Genomic DNA, 7,053 nt, shown 5'->3' on the forward strand with positions numbered 1-7,053 from the left:
TAGATGTGGAGAGACCCTGAACAGTACATTTGACACTTATCTGGTCATGGCTGTCCTCTGGTATTTTAAACACATTACAGACACTCTTCTAGTTGAGTCTGCAGTAGAAACTGCTTTCATTCTTTGTGTTAAAATCTGTTTTATAAGATTTGCAGATTCAACTGAAAACATGCAAAAACTTAAGTTTATCTATATTAATAATGACCTTTGGGTTGTTTTGTTGGTGGTGGGTTCTTTTTTTGGGCAGTATTTTTCTTAACTTAAATGTTCAGTTCATCACAATTTGAACATCAAGCAATGACAAAAAAAAAAAAACACCACCAAAACCTTGAACAGAGAACACAACGGAGAACACCATGGTTTCGAATGGTTTCAAATATCATTGTCTGGAATTAGCCTAGTGTGATTTAAGATATGTTGAAAAATCATAACCCCATTGGGTTTCAATTTGTTCATATCTGAATTAGCATCGTGTTTACCCAGATTGCAGTACCTAGGAATTCCCAGACATTTCAGTGATATTTTCTCTGACTTCACAAAGCTACTCAAAATACTGAAATCCATGTTTTATTCACGGTAGTAGCCTACACACTTTAAAACGAAGAGTTCCCATTTGTTTGTAACACATGCTAAAGTATAGTCTACACTTCTGATAGCCAGGCAGCTGGTACCAGAAGAGGATTGTGTCTTTTCCCCACCTCCTAACATGTATTTTAATATTTGTGTGTCACAGCTGTTTAAGCTGTGTTCGGTTTTAGATGAAAGGATGCTTTAAGGAAAAAAGCAGACACACAAATGTTTGAAACAGTCACCAGGGGGAAGTGTCACAGCAAGATCAACCTGCAGGTGGGAACAGAGCCTGAGCAGCATAATGAGATCTTTACAACAAATCCTTATCTTGCTAACTATGCAGTGCAGGAGCAGAACAATTTGCAAACATATCCAAAGCAGAACACCAGCAGAAGTGAGAGCTTCTTGCTGACAGTATGGATTTCAGAAAAGTTTGGAATACACCCTCAGTTGGACATTCCCCATCAAGCCAATGGAGACATGTTAAAATCCATTTCCAGCATAATCCATTCCTCTTAAAATCACAACTGGCAGCTTGATATAAAGAGAGCCTTCATAATAAAGCTATTTTATTTCTCCTTTGTTGGCTCCCACTATCTTCAGGCAGCAAGCAGCACAGCATCAGCATGCATGAAGAGCAGCTGACGGGCTCTTTTCCACTGCTGACGGTGCACTGACCAGGAAAACATGGCACTTTTCTGGCACAGCCATGCCTTCACTGTGATGGGCTGAGGCTTCACACCATACCACACCTACTCTTTAGAGTACTGCAGCAGCAGGCAGATTGCCACTGTCTTCACATTACCATAGTGACTATAATTTCAAGTGTTAGATGGGATATCATTAATTAACGAGGTTGAACAAGAACATTGCCTTGCTTGCAAAGCATCTTCTTATTCTCTCCAACCCCTCACATCAAAATCTGTTTGCCAGGCTGTTGTCATAGCAGTGAGTAGGAAATCACAAAACTATAATTTTAACTGAAGATCAAACAAGGAAAGATTTGAGTCTGAGAAAACGACTCTTCATTAATATCTGTTTAATGAAGATCAAAAAATACTCAGATAAGCAGATGTTTCCATTTCCATGTGAGGGTCTGGCTCAGTGCAAAGGCCACAAGCAGATAGTCTTGACCTTGTAGACACACTGTGACTCTAGAAAGCAGACAAAACTTTAGATAAATAGATACAAGTAAGAACAAAACTGCTCTAAACCTTTTTTCACTGCTGTGACCTAGTACATACCAAGAAGGGTTGTCCTGTACTTTAGAATCAAGGAAAAAACCCACAAACATAACAAAAAATTTTTAAAATAACTTAATCAGAAGTTCAGAACATCATTCACTTCAAGAATCTTTAGCTTCTCAAGCTCTACAGAAGTCCAACTTCAGCACTTTCTCAGCAACTTCAGCCCAAGGACCTACACTACAACAGCAGATACTGTGTTGTGTAATACCCTGTCACCAAACTAGTGATGGACTGGCAACAATTATTCTAGTTTGCAAAAGCAGAAAGTGAAGTACTGGTATCTCAATATTTAACTTTCCTAGAGAGACCAAATCCCACTCCCTCTGACTGTCTCCATACCATAAGTCTTATCCAACACATGTAGTTGGGCTCTTGCTTTGGATTTTAGAAGGAAAAGAAGATTAACTGAGTGGGTATTAACACAAAAAGCATGTTTTTAAAGCTATCATAACGCTTTCCTTCATCCTTTGTTCAACTCTGACAAGACATCTACTCCTTTTAAACTTAGTCAGAAACACTAGAAATACACAGAATACAAATTGACTTGACAGGGTTGCAAGCCCAAAAAGACACAGTAAACCTACTGCTGAACCTCCAGGGACAGACCAGGCACAGCAATGTCACATGACTTTCTAAGCTAAATACTCACTTCCATCAGTTGAACAAAACATTTGCAGTTTCAATTCTTTTCCTGAGGCAGTCTCAAGAAAGTTATTTTCTTGACACTCGGAACAGTGATGGGGAACACTGTAGAAGTCTCTGCGAACACCTTAAAAGTACAAGAACTTTTTTATACTCTATAAACACAAAGTCAAGAATTTCCCACAGGAACAGGGGTAGGAAAAGGATGCGGCCTCACCATGGCTTGACAACTATGCACGTGGAACGAGTCTGTATTTTACTGCTGTGGCAGTAGTGTAACATAAGCATGAGGAAAAAGAGTGGAAGAAAAAAATTATGTCCGCAAAGCATCCCACTCAAATGTTGTTGACTAAAGTATCCCACCATCTTTATTACTACTTGAAAGGGAAAAGACTTGGCAAGAATCAGATGTCCCTCAGGAGTAGCACTGATACTCAGTGTCTGCACTGCCCCAAGCCAACAACACTGAACCTCAGTTTATGGACCCTGGGATGCTTCATGTCTCATCTCCTGCAATAAACAGGAAAAATACTCATGGCCAGGAGTAGACCTGCATCACTGCCAGAACACCACAGGAGAGAGAAATTGTACTACCTGTATGTTCTCATGCTTTAGTAAGAAAAGAGATGACTGCTGGGAGTGGCGAGAGTACCAGCACAACCAACCAAATTAACACACATACTTCCAGTTGTGTTAGCAAACTAAAGCAAATAAACAAGTGAAAACTTTTACCCACCTTTCTTAACACCCACTGGGTTGTTAGTTGGAAGTACTATTTTGCCAAGTCAAACTACAATTAGCCAAAAATATACCCTTACCTACACAAAGGAATAATTTCTTATTAACAGGGAAAAAAAAAAACCAACACAATGTGTCATTTCAAGCAGTAGTGTTCATAAGCAATGTTATCCAAAAGGAAGAAAAAAAATATAAAAAAGCTGCTAACTATACCAAATGAACACCCAGTCAACTTGCCCTCAATTTCTTTATAAACAGTCAAACTTCAGAGACAAGTGCCATTATTCATACAGAAATTTCTGAAGAAGGAATATAAATTTCACAAATTCAACTTGCATCAGTATTTTAAAGAAAAAGACAGTTGCACTAACATCAGACAAGCCTAAACACTTTCTGCTTTGGGCTTTATCTTTCACACAAGCAAGGCAATATTCAGACTGCTGAAAACCTGGTTCTCAAAATCTACTGCTATCAGAAGACAACGTTCCTGAGTGATGCTGGACAATCAAAAGGCAGTGAATGTCCAAGAATATTTCAAGGACTTGACGTTATGTTTCAGACAGCAGTATCTACAAAGTCATTATTCTAATATTTTGCTGCCCTTCTACAAGAACACTATTTTAGATAGCAACCAGCTGGACTTCCACATGAAGTCTTGCTCCATGTCCTAAGTAATTACAAGGCCGAAGTTTCCAAGGACTCGCCAGATGAACTTATCAGCACTTATCACTGACTGTAATGAAACTTTAAGTAACAGACACCCAGTTACACAGACACCCAGACTAACTGCATGTTATTTTCTATCTAAGCACCACTCTCAGGCTATCACTAGCTAAATCACTAAAGGATGTCACTAGACCATAACACAGACTAGACCACAGCTGTTGCCATGAACTAGGGAAAGGGGAGGAGAAAAAAGAAGCTGCATTGGCCCCCACAAAAATATAGCATAGAGAAAAAAAAAAGGGAAATCTCTTGAGAAGCAGCGATCATGGGATCCCCTGAAGAAAGGGCAGCAGCAAGATCACTTTTGAAGTGTGTTTGTCTGCAGAGGAATATTTTTAAGAAAAGCTCTGCCTGTCCCAAATGCCAATATCTGAAGGAAAAAGTTATACATGTTGATGGAAGAACCTCACTTCTTGCCCTCTGACATAGAAAAGGCTTTTCTTATGTGAAACCTCTCCAAAAGCTACTAGAGAAGCCACTATAGTAAAAGAAATAATGTATTCCCATCACTGACCATACTGTATGCTGTCCTGAACTGTCAACTGACTCCAGTATCTCGGATTAGGGGTAATGATTTCAAACTAAAGAACAGCAGATTTGGATTGGATGTTAGGATTCTTTACCATGAGGGTGGTGGAGTACTGGAACAGATTGCCCAGGAAGATGGTTGAGGTCCCACATCCCTGGAGATATTCAAGATGAGGCTCAAGAGGGCTCTGGGCAACCTGGTCTACTTGAGGATGCCCCCACTTACTGCGGGGGGGTGGACCCTTTTTCTAAGGAGATAAAAATACTAGCCAAGTCAATACACAGAATACTTTGTTTATTCCATCACTGCTATGGTCAGTGAAGAACCATCAGTATTGCAAATCTCCTCTTCAGACCTGTTTCTCTGGGTTTGTCCTCCCTTGAAGAAGGAACAACCAACAAAGCAAGCCAGAAAAAATAAAGTCCTCAGTGTTTTCTCAAGTAGCATTCAGTTAAAGACCAGTACAGTGTCTAGAACTTTCAACAAGCAGCAGCTATCAGAAATGCAACTAGTCACGTCCTGCAACAGATACTCGGATTGGATTATATACTTGCATTAACCAAAAGACTTGTAAAAAACATTAACTAGTACTTCACAAAATGAAAGGTTTATTGCAGACAAGGACAAAACCTCAACTAGCAGGTTTTTCAGGGCTGCAAATCATTACCCTCTGCAGCCAGAACTAACACAGCCTTTCTGAAAGGCAGGACAGCTGAAGAGTTTGGGACCAAAAAAAGTGACAAGAGTTTTAGTTCCCATTCAATCCACGGTACACGTAGAACCCAAACAGTTTATTCCATTAAAATCCAGTTTCAGCTCACACTTAATACCACACATCTGCAAGCTGTCACTAGAAATGGCGTTTCTGCTCCCCTACTCTTTAACTACATAATATTGAGCTTGCCTTCAGTAAGACTAATGATTGTACAGCTGCAGAGGGAGAAAGTTCAGTGAGCTGATCCAAGAGTGAACCAAATTCTCTAAAACAAGCAGTGAGTCAGTTGAATAAGGTTATCCAGTGGAAAACTATGTGGCTATAAAACTGCTGAATCTGACACAAGGAATAGAGTAAGTTCAAGAGGAAAGCGTGAAGTTGCATTTCAGCGGCCATGCACCATTATAAGCAAAATGTGAGGCTTCACATTTTGTTTTCCTGGAATCCAATATAGCAAGACTTGGTCCTGGTCAGGCCCTCACCTGCAACAACAACGAAATTTAAAATGCCTTCAAGGCATTTTGAAAACCACAAAAAGCCACAGTCTCAGGAAGGGACTGATAGCAGAGTGGCCTTGAATGTATCTGCATCTTCTGACGTAAATAGTCTTTTGATCAGCAGTGGGAAAACAGACACTTGTAACACTTAGCAAGGAACTCTCCTTAATGTTCAGCCTCTGGGATACTTGTTATCATTCTGTAACTTGAGATAAAGAACAGACTTAGATAAATTTGCAGGTGCTTCTATCTAGACAAGAGAAGGCTATACTCAAGCAGTATTAGGACAGCCTACGCAACACATTCCATGGTATTCCAGAATACAGTCCCTTCCCCCTGACTAGAAGTACCTGTCTACATTGAGTTTTGCAAATTGAAGTATAGACTGAAATTACACTGAAGCCACCAGAAGCAACCTGCAATAACTTTGTACACACAACTAGGTATTCAATGTTTCTGCTAGTCAGTTTTTAATTTCACTTTCCTAGGAACAATACATTTAAACATGAACTCTTTCCCTATCAGAAGTTCAACCTTGAAAAGGCTTGTTCCCTCTGCCAGCTCATTAAAACTCACAGCAGTGCATGTGAGGAAATTCAGACAGACTCCTCCAGGAGTCCTTCAGATGGCTCCCTCCACCCAAAAAAAATGGCAAAGCAAAGCCTCTGCATACAATTTTCACAGCTTTCCAGCCTATCGAAGATGAACTCAGGGGTCAGCGAGAAGCCTAGGTGAGCTCAGGGCACACACATGGATATATATGTGGGTGAGGAAACAGCTGCAGAGCACAAACCAAACAAGTTAGAGATACTTTCTTCAAAGAACATATGGAAAGACGTATCATCTCAGGTCACACTGTCGTCAAGCTATCAATACAAGAAGATGAAAATATTTAAGTAGCCAAAGCATCCCAGATAAGACTGAAGTGCAGCACTAAAGCTGCACAGGACATGTGACCTTCCTGTATTAACGGTGACCAACTTGTTTCAAAACCAGTATTTCCCACACCTCTCATGGCAATGTGAGTAGGACACATTCAAAATAGCTCTGTCAGTACATACAACATGAGCTACACGCATGTATCATGGACACTTCAGGCTTGAGGTTCACCAACCAGCCTACCAATCATTACTATTAAAATAAACAGTTAGCAGGTAAGTAATTCGTGCAACAGGGAAAAAAAAAAGGAGCACAGAGCTGTTAACTTTTTTTAAAGCTTAGTAGAAAAACTAATGCAAGTTAAACTGGTATCAGAACCAAAAAAAAAAAAAAAAAAAAGCTGAATTGTAAAAGGAGCAGCCAAAAAGACAAGTACTGTGAAGTGCCCCCTTTGGCTAGTAAGCTGTAGAAATGTATATTTCAGCTACACGCTGTGATGTAACAGCCCAT

The sequence above is a fragment of the Indicator indicator genome, chromosome Z, assembly GCF_027791375.1.
Source record: "Indicator indicator isolate 239-I01 chromosome Z, UM_Iind_1.1, whole genome shotgun sequence".
NCBI lineage: Eukaryota > Metazoa > Chordata > Aves > Piciformes > Indicatoridae > Indicator > Indicator indicator.